The 18,937-nt window shown below is 37.8% G+C and overlaps 2 long non-coding RNA genes across 2 annotated transcripts; one reads left to right on the top strand and one right to left on the bottom strand.

The window, feature by feature from the left end:
• Positions 1-7,979: 7,979 nt before the first annotated feature.
• LOC112179964 lies at positions 7,980-10,900 on the bottom strand. Its single transcript, XR_002928008.2, has 3 exons — positions 9,247-10,900; positions 8,871-9,101; positions 7,980-8,774 (listed from the first exon to the last, which is right to left on the bottom strand). It is a non-coding gene; the product is annotated as an uncharacterized LOC112179964 (long non-coding RNA).
• Positions 9,992-11,051, top strand: LOC121050322. The gene is made up of 2 exons (XR_005802671.1): positions 9,992-10,050; positions 10,894-11,051. It is a non-coding gene; the product is annotated as an uncharacterized LOC121050322 (long non-coding RNA).
• The last annotated feature ends 7,886 nt before the right edge of the window (positions 11,052-18,937 follow it).

Genomic DNA, 18,937 nt, shown 5'->3' with positions numbered 1-18,937 from the left:
GCCTAATAATCCAAGCTAAGCCCCCTCGGGCTCAAGGTCCACCTCCTGGTTCAGTACACCACAATCAGGATTACATCCCATGACTCAGGGTTCTTCTCCAGGCAAGTCTGTATGTCAACATTGTAAATTGACTGGACACACCAAGAAGACTTGTTATAAGTTGGTTGGGTACCCTGCTGGATACTTCAGCAAACCCAAACCACCTGAACCTTGAGGTAGAGGAAAAGCAGCTGTTCATCTTGTTTAGAGTTCAGAGTACTTTGGAGTCGATGGGCAAGATCATACCACAGGCAGTGATGCCCTCCCTCAGTTTCAATGGTTGCTAGAGGTACTAGTAAGATTGGTATGACTTTAAAAATTTCTAACTTTGTAGGTTCAAATACTTGGATTATTGATTCTGATGCTTTAGATCATATGACCTATGATAAGAAGTATTTCATTACCTTATCCACACCTAATGTGTCATATGTTACAAATGCCAATGGTGAATCATTTCCTGTCTTAGGTATTGGGTCCATAAGAGTCACACCTACCTTAGTATTGCATGATGTATTGTATGTACCAGACTTGTCTCACCACTTAATCTCAGTTCCCCAATTGAATACTCAATCCTTGTGCTTTGTGACATTTTTTTCCCATGTATGTGGTGTTTCAGGATCTTCTGACCAAGGAAGTCATTGGCAAGGGGTATATGAGGGGGAGACTATTTCATCTAGATCAAGCTTATGCCGGGGAGAGACCAAGGAAAAATGTCCCAATTGCTTTGACTTTGACTTCTAGAGAGCTTAATGAAGTCTGGTAATGGCAGAGATGCTTAGGGCATCCTTCATTCAGTGTAATGCGTAAAGCTACGCCCTCTTTATTTGTTGGCATTGATGAGTCGTCCTTACATTGTGAAACTTGTGTTTTGGCGAAAAGCCATAGAGTCAACTACCCATTGAGTCTTTCCAATAAAAGTTCTATGCCTTTTGAGATTATTCATTCTGATGTGTGGGGACCTTCCAGAGAACCCACTGTTTCTGGAATGCGTTATTTTGTCTTGTTTATTGATGATTGCACTCGATTATCATGGGTAGCATTGCTTAAATCTAAGGATGCTGTGTTTTCTGCTTTTTAAGCCTTTCAAAAATTGGTTCAGACACAGTTCAATGGTCATATCAAAGTTTTTTATTCTGATAATGGGGGGGGGGGAGTTTGTTAATCGTGATTTTCAGGAATATTTCCAAGAAAAAGGTATAATCCATCAAACCACTTGTCCTCAAACACCTGAACAAAATAGTGTGTCTGAGCGTAAAAATCGTCATCTTCTAGACATAGCACGAGCATTGCTATTTGGTGCTCACATGCCCAAGTATCTTTGGGGTGAGGCGGTTCAGACTGCCTCACATTTTATTAATCGTCTTCCTTCTAGTGTTCTTCAGGGGCGCATTCCCTTTGAAGTCCTGTCAACCCATGTCTCTATTCCTTCCTTCCATAATCTTCCTGCTCGTGTCTTTGGTTGTGTTGCCTTTGTCCATATACCAAAAAATCAGAGGTCAAAGTTGGATGCCCAAGCTCTTAAATGCGTCTTTGTAGGTTATGGTTCTCATCAGAAAGGCTATAAATGCTATCACCCACTTACACGAAAGTTCTATGTCACCATGGACATGTCATTTTATGAAGATATGTGTTATTTCTCCCCCAACAACACCACTCTTCAGGGGGAGAATGAGTTTTTTGAAGAGATGTTTGTTGGTGGAAAGTTAAAGATGAATAAAGACGGAGAAGAATAGAGTACTGACATCCCAAAGTTGACTAGTCAAATTTTCCAAATAGACCAGTCGAATGAAGAAACTGGCGAAATGGGCAGAAGTGTACTAGACCAATCAAAGGAAATTCTCGACCAGTCGATTTCTGAAGAGGACTCTATTCTAGCTTCCCCCTCATCTGATACTTCACCCCCTAATGCAAAACTTTCTGGTCAAGAAGCTCTATCTCAGGTATGTATAGTATCTTCACCTGGTAACCATGTAGAGTCTGTATATTCTACATATGTGTTACCTAGTAGGACTACCCGTGGTCAACCAGCAAAAAAGTATGAACCTTCCATAACTGCTAAAGTCAAATATCCAATAGCTAACTTTGTGTCACACCATAGGTTATCTAAATCTTATGCATCATTTGTGAATCAAATATCATCTGTATCTGTTCCTAACAAAGTGCAGGAGGCTTTGGGAGACCCAAAGTTGGCCAAGGCAATGGAGGCATTAGAAAAGAATCATATCTGGGAACTTATACCACTTCCTCGTGGTAAAAAGATTGTTGGGTGTAGATGGATTTTCACTGTCAAACATAATGCAGATGGCACAGTAAGTAGATATAAGGCGAGGTTGGTGGCTAAATGGTTCACTCAAACATATGGGATTGACTATGATGAGACTTTTGCTCCGATAGCCAAGATGAATACTATTCGGGTATTGTTGTCACTTGCAGCTAATCTGAATTGGCCAAAAAATGCTTTTCTTCATGGGGAGTTAACTAAAGAAGTATACATGGGTCTTCCTCCTGGATATGCATCAGATATATACACATGATGATGTTGTTTGCAGATTGAAGAAATCCCTTTATGGACTTAAACAGTCACTCCGGGCATGGTTTGGCAGATTCACTCAGTCCATGAGATGCTTTGGATACAAGCAGAGCAATTTAGACCACACCTTATTCTTAAAGCACCAAAAGGGGAAGGTAACTGTGCTTATTATATATGTTGATGATATGATAATAACAGGGGATGACTTGGTAGAAATTGAAAGTCTTCAGAAGAAGTTGGCTTCTGAGTTTGAGATGAAGAATTTGAGAGATTTGAAGTACTTCTTGGGGATTGAGGTAGCCAGGGGGAGAGATGGCATCTTCTTATGTCAGCGAAAATATGTGTTGGATCTCTTGGCAGAGACAGGTATGTTGGATTGTTCTCCAATTGACACTCCAATCGAGCAAAATCACAAACTAGCAGAATATCCTGATCAGGTTCCAACTGATAAACCAAGATACCAGAGGTTAGTGGGACGCCTGATATATTTGTCACACACTAGACCTCATGTTTCTTATGCAGTTAGTGTTGTGAGTCAGTTTATGTATAATCCAAGTGAACGGCATATGAAAGCAGTGGTAAGAATCTTGAGATACTTAAAGTCAGCACCAGGAAAATGTTTAATGTTTTCTAAATGTCAGCACCTCGATGTTAGTGGATATACAGATGCAGATTGAGCCGGTTCTATCACATATATGAAGTCTACATCTGGGTACTTCACCTTTGTGGGTGGAAACCTTGTTACCTGGAGAAATAAGAAGCAAAAGGTTGTTGCAAGGTCAAGTGCTGAAGCTGAATATAGAGGTATGGCACATAGAGTGTGTGAACTTCTGTAGCTACGAAATTTACTTTGAGATTTGGGTTTTAAGCGTAAGTCAGCAATGCAATTATACTATGATAACAAAGCAACTATTGACATATCACATAATCCTGTACAACATGACCGAACAAAACATGTGGAAGTTGATCGACACTTCATTAAGGAAAAGATGGATGCAAAGTTAATCTCCTTTCCTTTTGTTCCAACCGAGGAGCAATTAGCGGATATACTTACCAAAGCTGTATCTAGCGAGTTGTTCTATGACTCACTAGGCAAGTTGGGTCTTCGTGACATTTATGCCCCAACTTGAGAGGGAGTGTTGACTTGTGAGTCATGTTATGTAAAACAAGTTTGCTTGCATATAATCTTGTAGAAGAAGGAAACTCGGAGGACAAGTACACTTAGAGAACAAGTTTACTTGGAAATCAAGATGTGTAATGTAGTAGTGTAGGGCTTGTATATATAACCTCATTTACACCATTGAATCAATATGAGAAAATTCATCACTCACAAATATCTCTTCCTTTCCATTTCATATTTTGACTTAATTGTGGTGAGAGACAAAGCAAAAACTGTGAAATTGATGGATTGGCCTGCTAAGAATAGTGTTGCTGAGAAATCTACTTATTGTACTTCACTGAGTATCAAGGGGCTGGGCTTTGTCGGCTTTTACTGTTGAGAATTCTACCTTTAACTAGAATTCCATCAGAGCCTTCACCCACAATTTTAAGTAGAATGAAAGATATCACGGTTCTAGTAATTGAGAGTATGTCTCCATTGTCACTACTGCCATCACTTCCAGTTTTGAAAAACCTTCATACACTGTGTCTAGATGTGTGATACTATGTTGTATCTATAATTGGGGAGCTAAGGACACTCGTGATACTCAATTTGTATGGATCCGACATTGAACAGTTGCTTGATACATTCAAAAATTTGTCTAATCTGAGATTTCTTGATTTGTCCATATGTAGTGAGCTAAAAATAATACCACCAGGTGTTATATCAAGTTTATCTCCATTAAAGGAATTATGCATGTTGCATAGCTTCGAGGATTGGGTAGTTGAGAAACTAGCCTCGATCGAAACAACCAATTGGATCTTTCAATTGGAGGCTGAGGAGAGAGTTGATGAATCCAAAGAAGTGGACTATCGGGAAACGTTACTGGACACGTGGAAGAGATTCAACAGATTGGCGGTTGAGCAACCAGCAAACATAGGAAACCAGTTTAGAAAAGAGGTTCAAGGTCTGGACAGAGCAAACGATGAGCACACAAGGTGGGCTAACTCCATGGACTGGAAAACTGGGATAGTGGGATACTTGCAAAGTTACTTTCCTTGTCCCATTTGACTACTTTAGAAGTTGTTCTGCCACCAGTTAATAAGCTTCTAACTAGTAATCTATTTAACAAGCTCGAAAGATTTAAGATCTTCATGATGGAATTATTGTCGAGCTTCCCAAGGCATATCAATTGATTAATGGACAGATCTTAGCTTCCAGTAAGCTTGGTTCAGGTACTATGTTTAATAATGTGCAAGAGCTAATTGTTTTGAAAAGGTTTGGGGCTACATGCAGGCCACGTAGAGCTCCTTCAATCATTGAGGTTAATTGGATCCCTCCTATAATGGGTTGGGTGAAAATTAATACAAATGGCTCTTGGAGGAGTGCCTCAGGTCAGGCTAGCTACGGTGGTGTGTTTCAGGATTTCAACGGTACATTTCTTGGTGGCTTTTGCTCTAATCTTGACATTCCAAGTTCAGTGGCAGCTGAGGTAATGGCGGTTATTAAAGCAATTGAGCTAGCTTGGATTTGAGATTGGAAACATGTGTGGTTAGAGGTTGACTCAACTCTAGTTCTTCAATTTCTTAAATCACCCAATTTGGTGCCTTGACAAATTCGAGTGGAATGGGGTAATTGCTTACACCGCATCTCTCAAATGCAATTCTGGTGCTCTCATATATTTCGGGAAGGGAATCAAGTTGCAGATGCTCTTGCAAACTTTGGTCTCACTTCAGATACTATGGTTTGGTGGGACCCGCCCCCAGATTTTGTTGCTTCTTTTTGCAATAGAGATTTTATGGGACTTCCTAATTTTCCCTTTCGGTAGTTTTTTGCTTGGTTGTTTGGTCGAATTTTCCTCTCTCATTAAAAAAGAAGAAGATCTTTATAGGATGGAAGCAGCATATACTTTGGGACTTGAAGCATGATGGCAACTACTTGAGAGTTCACGATCTTGACGGAAGCGCTGTTATGGGTGGTGGAATCACTTTGTTGCTATAGAAAACCAACATTCTTGAGTTTAGAATGAAGAATTTAACAGAAACTCAAGCTCTGAATGTCTTAGATACGGTCTGTTTTGCAAAGATTAAGTCTCTTACACTTGAGGAGTGTGATGCTGTGGAGTATCTGATTGACACGACCCTTGTGAAACCTACTACTCCACATCGCAGCTGCGGCATCTTTCCTGTTTTGAATTCACTGGAGATCAGTTATGCAAGTAGACTGAAAGAGATTTTTCATGGTGAGCTGCCAACGCGGTTTCTCAAGGAAATACGAAGTTCGAAAATAGAATGCTGCTCCTCCTTGGAAGGGATTTTTGCCTTTGAAGATGATGAAAAGATGTTCAACTTCCAAAGTCTGACAGAATTGACTCTCTCAACACTACCAAGCTTCACTGGGATAAGCAAATATATCTCTAATGGGTCGGAACGGCTACTAGAAGACATAAGCCCAGAACAATCTGACATCATCATACAACCTCTGTTCGATACAAAGGTATCTGTTTCTTCTCTTTTTTGGTCATAACTTCTTCCGAACCTAAACCCTAAACCCAACTACTCATGTTTATCTTCACTATTTGTTGGCGAAACTTTAACTTTTCCTTCATTTATAGGGCTGAAAATCTGATTGACACAACCATTGTGAAACCGTACGTTCGTGTTTATATATATATATATATATATATATAGTTCAATAAATGTTCAGTATCATCACACTATTTATATATATAATGTTCAACAAATAACCTATCTGTTAGACAGCATACGCAAACAAGTAGAGTAATTTTGGGAGACAGTATAGTACTATAAAGTATAGACTGACAGACTCACATGTACTTGCATGCAGGTTCATTTCCCAGTCTTGACAAAACTATACATTATCTCCTTGGAACCTAAGAGAGATATGGAACAGCTCTGCAGAATCCTTCTGTGAACTAAAATCTTTATGGGTGACCGAATGTCACAAACTATTGCGTTTGGTACCAACACATATGCAAAATAGATTGCAGAAATTGGAGTGCATACACACATCGTACTGTTCTTCTCTGGAAGAGATTTTTGAATTTAGAAGATTGACTGTCGATGATGAAGGGGATGCTGCTGCTTTAACAATTTCTGAGTCAAGGAATCAATCTCGTCAAGCATTTCAGAATCTTAGAGAGATATCAATTTTTCTTGTGAAAGTTTGAGAACTCTGCTCTCTCCCTCAATTGCCAGAGGTCTTGTGAAGCTCCAAAGACTAAAGATAAAAGACTGCGAGAAGATTGAAGAAATAGCTGCAGCAGCAGCAGAGGGTGAAGAAACAGAGGAAGACAGCTTGTTCCCTCAGCTATGTACTTTGACTCTTGAGGAGCTACCAAATCTCAGAAGCTTTTCGCGAGGCAAATATAATTTGAAATGGCCACTAGTGAAAGACATAAAAGTCCTCAAATGCTACAATATGAAGAGGTTTTGTACTTTTGTTTAGGATCCCTCAGCACACCAAAGGAAGTGAAAATAGATGTCCAAGGTGCCAGTAAGAGTGTTTTGCAGGTGCTCAATAACAGTAGAAACAGAATCTGATCGATCAGGTATGTGATTGCATTTCTACGTCTATTTTTTGTGTTTCAATTGACTGAGCATCCATTGGGATGAATGAAGGAATGAATGTGAAATGTGACATATACAATGTTGTGTAGATGGATTGGAAACAGATTGTGCATTTCTGTTCGTGGGGGAGAGAGTAAATCCAGGATTGGGATGTTCTTGTTTACGTCTGCAAAGTTCCCTGCTCGATTGGACTTTAGCCTGAGGTGAGGAGCAACGACGACACACACTTCCTTTCGTTAGTTCCAAAAAAAAGACTGCATGATAGTTTATTTTATGTGAGTGAGAGCTTGTTTGTAATTTCGGATTTTCTGTTGACATGTCCGGTATAATTTGTGGTTTCTCAAAGGATATTTAGGAAGAACATCAAGTACTTTACTCTTGCTCTTGACTCGCTTCAACTTTGCTCATAACTGAAATCACAGATTGGTTATGTGAGTGAGAGCTTGTTTGTAATTTCTGATTTTCTGTTGACATGTCCGGTATAATTTGTCGCTTCTCAAAGGAAATTTAGGAAGAACATTAAGTACTTTATTCTTGCTCTTGACTCGCTTCAACTTTACGCATAACTGAAATCACAGATTGGTTAATGAAGGGTCGTTCATGAATGACAAATATCTCTGAGGGTTAATTACATATAAGTCATCTCTGAAGCAACATTAGTGTCATTTTCTCCAAATGCTTCCAACCATTAAAGAGAAAACAAACTTATTTCGATACCTCCTATTAGGAACCAAACCGGTGAATATAACCATGAAACAGTGCATATTGATTCAGCCATTTATGTGTGAAATCGTAAATATCCATGGAGACAGAGGAAACAGTTCTAGAAATATAGCCAACTTGGTACATTTCTCATCAAGCTCCCCATCTTCTCAAAACGACGTACTGCACTACGCAAGTCATATTTATTAGTACAATGCATCACTACTTAGCCTTTCTAATTCCAGCAGATCGATACATCTCTATCTAATTCTTCACAGAACATCATAGCAGGAGTACATTGAACTTTGAGATGTCAATGAATTTCTCAACTCATGTTGTGGTAGAGCAGCATCCCCTGCATCAGGGAGAGGCAATTAGCCTTCATTGAGTGTGCTTGGGAGTCATTGGTAAGCTGGAGAGGGCAATATATTCCCCACAGGAAAGATTTCATTTTCAATCCTAAATCAACAATGAGACATATCAATTTCATGCCATATTATAATCTGGCTCCTCTTTTGTTCATTCCCTCATATCCAAGCCAATATTAAAGAGAATATGAGTAATGTTTCATGGTGAGGTTAATGTTCTTTAGTCTTTAAGGAAAACAGCAATGTTTTAGCTTCTTTCTTACTTCCTTTTATTTGTATGAGACTTAACCCTTGAGCTTTATAATATTTCACACAATACGTTACGGAATTCCAGATGCAGCCTCTTAGAAGATAAAATCAATAGATTGACGCCCTTTATAAGACTCCTCAGTATCAGATCTTGTGTCTCCATAACTTGTACAAGGCTAAAGTACTGCTCTTTGGACCTAAAATGATTGAAGGATTTCTTAAATGACAAGGCATCATCTATTAAGAGATTGTATATAAGTTAAGTGAACTACAAAATTAGTTCATGAACTGACCTCTCAAAATTGCCAGGGAAAAAGAATACTGCAATATCCTCAATGGTGGGGATTTCGTTCTGAAATATTTCTTCCCATACATTGCAACAAGAGAGCATAGTACAAGGCAGCACATTAGGCATCAGTTGTGTATGCTCTAGAGCTTTACGACAAACTTTTCCAGGAAGATGAGCCACAAATCCATCATAAAATTGACAACCTGAATCCTTATCAAGGATCTCAAGGCTTCCACTACAGCAGAAGTATCATCATCAGTAACCAAACAATGTCGATATAGGCAAACACAAGTTCTAGAGAAATATATTCTGTCAGATTATATTGCATGTTTTTAACAGTTTGAATGAGTGTGCACCTTCATGAAATATAAGTTACTCACCACCAAGTAGCATCTAAAACTGCGCGAATTGGCAGATTTATCTCTGTTTTGGGTTTGATGTTTAGCAGTTCAGAGGTAATAGAGTTATCTCCTGAGAAAACACATGTTCAATTAGTAAACACCAAAGATGTAACTGAAGGACCATATTGCACAGAAAAAAATTACATAACAATAAGAAACACTTCCGAGAAGCTTTTTGCCTGGAAAGTTGATGAGCGGAGCATCCTGTGACTCTTTCTTGCAGTTGTTTTGATTCTTATACTTGATAGTGAAGAAAAATGAACTTGCTTGAATTTATTGATTGATTACAAAGGATAACAAATATATAGACTACAAAGCATAGAGATGTGCTAAACAAGCGTGGACAAGCGTGGCAGACAACATTGATATGCCAAATACAAATTGTGGTCTTGAGCTCCTAAATGTCTTTTGCATGTTTTGTCTGATGGTGGAGAGTTACTCTTATTATCCCCCCGCAAGCTGATGCGGTGATGAGGAGCAAGCAGCTTGGAACTTGGAACTAAGATTTGCAAAGCAATGCTTGAGAAGTACTTCGGTAAAGATATCGGCAACAATGGCTAGATTGGAGAGAAAACAGAGAAGAAGCAGCAGAAGAGGTGACACACTCCAAAGATGAGAGAGATTGAAGAAGTAGTGTGCAACAGGTTGAATTTTGAGAGAAGAGTAAATTCACTGTACCGCAGACGCACGAACCCAAAGGGCCCCTCAAATCTGCGGACGACGGGATGGAGCTCGGATTGAAGTGCAAGAAAGGAAAGGGAGACAGCTTGTTATAGCAAGTTGGTTGAAAGAAAATGTAACAAAGGAAAAGGGAAGAAGTGTGAAAAGAAGGAAGATCGGAATGGCTGCAGAGTAATGTTGGAGAAGAAGATGGTTGCCTCATGCCGAGAGGAGGAGAATAGAGAATTGGGAGAATAGAGAAACTGAGAAAGAGAGTTTTGGGTTTGTTTAACAAAAGAAAAAGAAAAGAAAAAAGGCAGCAATCACATGGGAAGAGACTTGAATAAAGCAAAAGCAAATGCAGAGGGAAGGAAAAGAGAGACTAAAAATAACATAGTAAAAGCAAGATGAACATGACGCAGTGTCTGGACAATAAGAAAGAGAGAGTTGGCAAGCATAGGAAGAAGAAATTGTAAACAAAGGAAAAGGAAGATGATGGGAGACAAGACTTTGTCTTGATGTGATTGGTTTAAGGTTGGTGTGGCAGACAATGGGGAAGATGTGGAAAAAAGCAATAGATGTAAAGCATGGAAGAGAGGTAGATAAAGATTAAAAATTTGAAGGAGAGAGACCGGGAGGATTTGGGAGAAAAAGACGGAATAGGGAATAATAACTTGAAGAATGATTAAATAGAGAGATACATAGATGAGTGGGAGAAGATGACCGAGAGTGGGCAGATTATAGAAAGTGAGTTTGGAATATAATATCTCAAAGGATGAGGAAATGAGGAGAAGAAGATTTAAGTAAAAGAGAGATCATTATAGAAGAGCGGCGAATGAAGAAGAGAGATGCAGCATTGCTGATTCATTGGAGACGTTGTTCCGGCATGGCCCGGCATGGTTCATCGGGACGCTGCTCCGGCATGGTTTATCGGAGATTGAATGGCCCGGCATGGTTCATCGGGAGGCTGCTCCGGCATGGTTCATCGGAGATTGAACTAAGAAGAAGGGTCATAGATGCTGCAATCAGCAGAAGAAGTTGATGAAGATATGAGGAGAAGGGTTGTTGGGATTGGGTGGGGAATTGAAACATGATGCTTCTGCCATAATTGTGTTGAATTGAAAGCTGAACTAAGAAGAAAGATTCGGAGATGCTGCAACCCGTGGGTGCATGGAGAAAATGACTCCACACACCCAGGGAAGGTTTTGGAGTTTACAGGATCAAGAGCTGTTAAGCAGATGCTCTGATACCATGAAGAAAAATGAACTTGCTTGAATTTATTGATTGATTACAAAGGATAACAAATATATAGACTACAAAGCATAGAGATGTGCTAAACAAGCGTGGACAAGCGTGGCAGACAACATTGATATGCCAAATACAAATTGTGGTCTTGAGCTCCTAAATGTCTTTTGCATGTTTTGTCTGATGGTGGAGAGTTACTCTTATTAGATAGAAGTAGCTTTATCTGAAACAGAAACATAAGGGGATCAAAAAAATTTAAATGCATTAATAATTCGAGATAATGCAGCAAGTAATTATGACCTTCTTCACAAGAAAAATTCTCATGCAATCAGTGCCAGAGTTTTTATACATTTTAGTTCAGCAGATGATTTAGACTCTTGTTTCTCAATGATTGAATTGATTTCTTCAGTGCCATGTCCAGTAGGTTCACTTTTGTAAGTAACCTTCACCTTTTGAAAAGATAAATCTTTACGGCCATGTTTAAACTCGTTGGAATGCCTTCTAGACATTGTTACCATGGTATCTATTTGGACAGGGCCTGCATGCCATTTACATGGTGACGGAAAATCCACTTTCTGAGATCTATATGACATTTTAACATATTTGTCAAAAGAAAAAAACTCTCCTCTGGTTCGCATTGAGATTCTCCTTGTTAGATGACCTGAACTGCCAGACTCTTCAAATAGCCTTCTGGAACCCACAGATCGCGACATGTCCCACGAAACCAAATGTCTGGATAAAATTAAAGAAGTACTTGCATGCAGTAGCTGGAAATAGAAACGGTGAACATTATCAGTTCAAGTGTCACAACTGGTTACACAAAAATATGATCCTTTTAACAATGTTATTAAAAGAAAAATACAAATCGAATAACAATATATATACCAACCCCTCGGACTCGATGAGTACACTCTTATGATTGAAAAAAATTTCTAAGCATGTAGCAGCATAGTTATCAAAACAGAAGACTTCATATCATCAGAACTGCACTTTCCTTGGTCCAACAGGAACCAAATTATAAAGTAAATAACACAGAGTTTATTGAAGTAATGAAATAAGTGCATATTAAGGTCAAGAACATGCCACAAAAACACAGATTCATATGTTCACACATGTATTTGACCAAGGACATACTTCATAAAAATAACATATGTTAGATAAGAGAGACAATTTAGGGAGTTTTGGGAGTAAGCAACAAATCATACACAAGTACTCGGGGAGATTTTGTATGTGAAGTCGGAGATATAGCAAAGAATAATGAAGTTCACTTCAAGCTCTTGTACACACAAGTTATGATTTAATCATTTGATAAGACAAATGAAAAGAAAGAGATGGCATGGTCTCAGTAACTCTTTTAAAGAGAATTTCATCCAGCGAGGGAAAGCGAACAGCGTTTAATTCAATGTGTAGGACCAACCAAAATCAAACTCAACACAGAAATCTAAACTCTTGTCTAACCAACTGCTGTTTTTATCTGCAGATCGAGGGACATATGCTCATGGAGCACAAGTTCCTTGGAATGACTGTTAACATGCTAGCCATCTTGGTACTCTAAATTATGTACCCGAAACCTTGGGGCTGTTTTTGATTATGGTTATGCGATAGAGGTGTGTACTTCAACACGAATTGGCTGTCAGAACAATGCTCTCTTGACCACCCCTATATCAATTTCAAAGCCTTGCCCAAGAAGAAACTCAAATTTTCGTACATGAGCATGTGCTAGTGAGCTACTGAGCTCCATAATGATGGAATTGAAACAATAAGCCCAGAGCCCCAGAGTACTAATCAAGAATTAAGTCTAAAATCATCAAATTTTCCTTTCTCAATCTCTTCACAACCTAAAGGGCTCATGTAAAATCACATTCCTCATTAACACATGACAAAACAATTAAATCAAGAAGTCCTGAGTTCAGAAAAAAGGAAAATGAAACAACATAGACAATTGAGATTTTCAAGCATATATGTATAGATATCATATGAACAAAGACACCACCTAATTGTAACTATCAGACGTCAGAGTAGGAAAGGTTGCAGTAAATAAAGAATCCGAGAGTACACTTCTGAATTATGAATGACCATCACGCATTCCAAGTAAGGTTTGAAACAAAAAGAATAATAATGAAGCTGAAGAATCTAATTGAAATGAAGAGAATCAAGACTGGTCGTAGTCTGCCTACTTTCTTTTTTCTTTTTTTTACCAGGCACCAGGCGTGCGGGTTTGTCTCGGTTCCATCATTCTTGTGCTTCCTCGACTCTAATGGAGGTAATACGATACGGTACAGAGCCAATAGAGATTCGCTGTGAAAGAAGCAATTTTTTTAAAACTTTCCTAAACAAACAAGGAAACGCATTAAATATTATGCTCTTATTACTATTTTTTTTTAAATCTTTTTTTTTTAATATTATTAATTTTATTTTAACATAGCAGAGTTTATAAAATACAGGACGCGTATAATATGTAAAAAATTCATACGTGTTTTAGAGAATCTGAATTGGGGAGAATGAATGTGTATTTCATTGATAATATGGGCCTTTTTATATAGAGTATTACAAAATACATAATCTGAATTCTATAATGAGACGTAATCTTACATTGAATGAAATATCTTGTAGATATCTACCCTATTACAACTTAAACAAATTACTAAAGTTCTACCCTATTACAACTTAAACAAGTTACTAAAGTTTTGGCCAGATGCATATTCTATGCAAAGACAAAAATTCTTCTACCCACCCAGGTGGGGGGTCACCTGATGTGGTGTCAAGAGATTTGATTGCCCCTAAGCGACTAAGAGATCTCAGCCATTGGATGATCTGTTAGACCATTATCGTTAGTTTCAAACTATATTGGACAAAAAGTCTTCACTCAACCCAATAAAAACGCAATTAAGCTTTTCTACTTCGCCGATGGGATTAGCATCAGCCAGAGGTCGCCGAGAAGCTCTTCAAGATTCTCGACTTACACGACTTGATTCTGTGTTTGAATGGACGTCGTTGGAGTCAGTTCTGATTCATACGTCGAAGACCCACCGGGTCGTGGTACTCTGGCCACCATACAACTCCGGATATGAAATTTTGCTGAATTGGAGGGGAATATCCCGTTGGCTTTGCATTTAATTTGAATTATTTTAATTTTGCAATTTAATTTGGACGGCAAGTCTAAGCACTATAAGGATGCTTCCATTGCTCCATTGTTGATGAAAAATGTTCATTATATTGTTCAGAAGATCAAAGGGTCCCCCGAACTTAGGGGAGATGACAGGGAAGTTTCGACATGCAGCCACTAGTTCTCAGAGAGCTACTTGGGTGAAAGTGTTGAATTCAGATTTTGAAATCCCAGGTTATGGAGGAGGTTGAAGAAGAATTAGGAAAATCCTCAAAAAAAAAAATTCACAATCCAATTCAAACCTATTGAATCTCTTTAGATTTAAGCAATCAATCCAAAGGAGGACTTCACTGCTGACATGCATGGTTAATTACATATATTGGTTAGAGGGGAGTGCTATATACACACTCACTTGAGTGTGTACGTGTGAGCCACACTCAGACAAGTGTTAGTTTCTCATTATTTTCTACTATTTAATTACACAATAACAATTAATGCTACTTTGAATTTATTGTTTTCCATCTCTACCCCTAACCATATTTCTCCCTCCATTTTTTACTTTCCCTCCACTATCTATTTCTATATAGAACTCTGAATAGCTAGAACCCATTTAATCATAACTCATGTGATTGTGAATATGCTTATAAAAAAAATGGGTACCACTTAATAGCCTATTATGAGCATTATAAAACACGATATAATCAAACAAACTAGCCTCTCCATTCTTGACTTATTCAGCTACAATAGTGTTGCATTTATTAGTCATAGCAGTTAGGTAGTTTTTTATTTATTTAATTTTTTTTTATGACAGCTAGGAAGTTTATCAAGAACTAACATTTAGCAAACTTGGTTGGTAAGGTACTATAAGATCCTTTTTTTTTTTCTTCAACCATTAAGATCAACAAAAAATAAGAACAGCAAAATAAGATCATAATTTCCATTAACGTTTTGCAAAATTACATCAGAAAAAAAAAAAAAAAAAAAAAACTACTATTCAACCGATTTTCACTACCTGAGAAATGAAACAAGACTAATTGGACAATATAAATAATAGCAGGTCAATTAACTGATTTCCTACAATCATGTCAATTAAAAGAGGAAATCAGGTATATAAGAATAAGAACTATCTCACAATAGAGTACCGATTTAATTAGGGACCATCATGAGTATATATCAGTACCAACTATCAACACAAAAATCGCATAAATTGATTAAGAATCTTACCTCAATGTAAAAGGCAACCCACGAAAGTAACTAATATAGCTGGAAATTGCATCTCAGAAGCTTGTTTTTTTTTTCTTTCTAAATCAAGGATCTCAAAAGTTTGCTTTGAGGTAATTAAGCCCTCAGGCGAGAAAAATGAAGCTTTAATTGGCTTGTGCCGGGGAAGGAAAGTAGAAGGAAAATGGTCTCTAATCTCTATGTTTTCCTAAACAGGGGTAGAGATGGAAAAAAATAAATTCAAAGTTGCATTAATTATTATTATGTAATTAAATAGTGGAAAGTTATGAGAAGTTGACACTTGTCTGAGTGTGGCTCACACACACTCAAGTGAGTGTGTATATAGCACTCAAGTGTGTGGATATGGATCGATGACAGGGACTTGTTGCAAATCTTCTGTTCCAATGGGCTGTGATGAAGTTTCGAACGACCCTCAACAATCGTCGACTCTCTGCTTTGGTTTGCAGTCAGCGATGGGAATCTGTTATAAACATCGAGAACAATAAGTCGACCTTCTCGATTATAAACATTGCACGTGAAGAACATGTGCCAGTAAACCCAATTATTACTGAAGATCAGATTTTTTTTTTTTAGGCTGAATATGTTAACGCGTGCATTGCACGCTCTGTTAACAGAGCCCAGGTGGGCTGAAGAATCTCCGCTTATTCAGACATTTTATCAAATAGTTCCTAAAAATTTGACAAAATATTTTTAAAATCAATTAATAAATCAATCTCTTTTTTTTTATCAAAATAAATCAATCTTTTTATTCAATAATATGTGTAAAATATAAAAATATGTGAAATACAAAAAAATTATGGCTTAAAAATACAAAAAAAATAACAAATCTTTAAAAAAAATCAATACATGTTTTATTTACGTATTATACGGAAAATTACTCTCTATCGTCTTTTTTCAACTTTCTTAAATCATTAGGAAGCCCATTAAAAATGCTCTTATTGTCACGTTTTAAATTTCTTAAATCATTTAGGAAGTCCATGAGTCATGACCACCCAAAGGTCGAACATTTAATCCACTTAACCCTCTAAATAACATAGTTAGTAAAAAACGGGACGTGTATAGTACGCCAAATATAGTACGTGTATTATTCGGACATTTATCAAATAGTTCGTTGAAAAGTTAGGCAAAATATTTTTAATTAATTAAATAATTAAAATTTTAATTAAAAATATTCATTTATATTCATTCTTGTTCAATAATATGTGTAAAATACAGAAGAAAAAAAACGTAAAAATCGTGTATAGTACGTGTATAATATTTTTAACTTCAAAAGTACGGGAAATTTAACGAGTCCCTTTCAAAAATACAAAGTTCGGGAATATTTTTGAAAAAAAAATTAAGTACGTGTTTTATTCGCGTATAATACGAAAAATGACTATGTTTAGCAGAGTGAGCCGACCTGGTCACTTTTCTTTCACCTTGTCTCTTAAATTCTAGGGTTTTGTAGAGAGCCAAGAATGGATCAAAAGGTTCGACAACTGGTCGACACAGTAGGACGCCATGGATCTCAGCTCAACCAAATCAGTCAGCAATTGACCGTCATGAACCAAAACCTTAACCGTATGATTGGTGATCAAGAAGGCTTCAAGGAAGTCCCTCAAGCTCAATTAATCTCCCCCGCCAAAACCAAAGAAGCAACATAACCCTAAACACCTTGATCCGGATCAAGTAAATTACATAACTTTTCCTTACATCGAGGTCGAATTTCCAAGCTTCAGCGGGTAAGACCCGGACTACTGGGCCCTTGAAGCAGAAAAGTTCTGCGAGTTCTATCTTATCCCATTCGAAGAAGCAATCCGAATCGCTGGGGTCACATTTGAAGTGAAAGAAGCACGAGATTGGTATAGGAGAAGCAGGAGATTGGTATAGGGTGATGAAGAGAATCAAATCGAAACCATTGTGTGATTGGGAGGAGTTCAAGGCAGATATTTTTGCTAGATTCGGCTGCCCATCGCTCTGTGCAATCTCCAACAAACAGGTAGTGTTATGGATTACGACGAGAAATATTTGAGGATTGTGAATCAGATTGAAGGATTGCCACAGAAGTTTCTGCTTAAAGTGTATGTCAATGGGTTGAGTAAAGACATTAGGGATTATGTTATGTTATGTTAGCTAAGCCCAAAGATGCATGTCGACGCTGCATTTAGGTTGGCCAGGGATTATGAATGGAGATTGGGGAAGTTCCATTCGATCATGATGAACTTGCTTGAATTGGCTCCATGATGTTCTTGAATTGTAGCAGGTTTTAGTAGGTTAGGTGATCAAATAAGAGCTTCAAGGTGTTCATTAAGACAAATGTGATGAAATGTTTTTAGTTCCAGCTTTCTAAACGACAATTGGGGTCTTGTTATGTAGTATCCTAGTACTGAAACTGTTTAAGCTACTTGGTGTTTTAGTGCATGCTAAGATCATGTTTATTTTGGAGTATTATTCTTGATTTGTTTACGTGAGAAACGACATTTTTCAAACGACTTGATCGTCCGAAAGCTTGCTCTCACAATAATTTTTATTAGTCTCACGTAATGAATTCAAATTTTGATCACTGTAAGAGTCTTTATGGGATCCCGTGCTTTAGAGTTTAACCTAATGTACCGAAATCTTCTCTCAAATTTCTGACGATGTTCATATTCTTCTAAGAAGTTCATTGTCAAATTGCAATGTCTAAGGACTCCCAACGCTTAATAGAATTCATTAACGACATGAATATATGAGAACCTTCAAGGTGAGAAACGCTATTTTCCAAATTACTTAATTCTCACGTAATGAATTCAAATTTTGATCGATCACTAGCGGTCATATAAGTGTCTTATGGAACAGCTTCCTTCATATTTGAAGGAGAGCTCGCGAGTGGTATAAGAAGAGACTGATATCGAAACCATGGAGTGGTTGGGAGGAGTTCAAGGCTGATCTCTATGCGAAATTCGGCTGCCCAGATGTGAAATTCCCAGAAACTGCGCTGTGTAGTTTGCAACAAACGGGCAGTGTCGAGGATTACGTACAATATGAAATATTCGAAAAATGTGCATCAGATCAAAGGAGGGCGCAGAAATGTCTGCTCAAAATCTATATCAATGGGTTGAGTGAAAACATTAGGTGTCTTGTTATGGAAGATAAGCCTAAAGATGTTCAGCAAGCGTATCTGTTGGCTAGAGATTAAGAAAGGAAATTATCCTTCCTGTGACAACTAGGAATAACTCCTAAAACCTTAAACCCTAGACTAATGAGAGTGAATGGGTATCTTGGAGGGGCTAAGGTAAATGTGGTCATAGGCACTGTCAGTACTCAGTACCTACAATTTTATTCAGCCTTGGATTGTGAAGAAGGCTAATTGTTCCACTGTGGCGGAAACTCATTTAGGTGCTTTGAGGCTTGGTGCTAAAGGTGAAGAAATAGATTGTGTGAAGAAGTGTTTGAACC

This window comes from Rosa chinensis, chromosome 7 (genome assembly GCF_002994745.2).
Source record: "Rosa chinensis cultivar Old Blush chromosome 7, RchiOBHm-V2, whole genome shotgun sequence".
In the NCBI taxonomy this organism is placed as follows: domain Eukaryota; kingdom Viridiplantae; phylum Streptophyta; class Magnoliopsida; order Rosales; family Rosaceae; genus Rosa; species Rosa chinensis.
The sequence above is the reverse complement of the archived record's forward strand: the minus strand, read 5'-3'. Positions and strand labels throughout refer to the sequence as shown.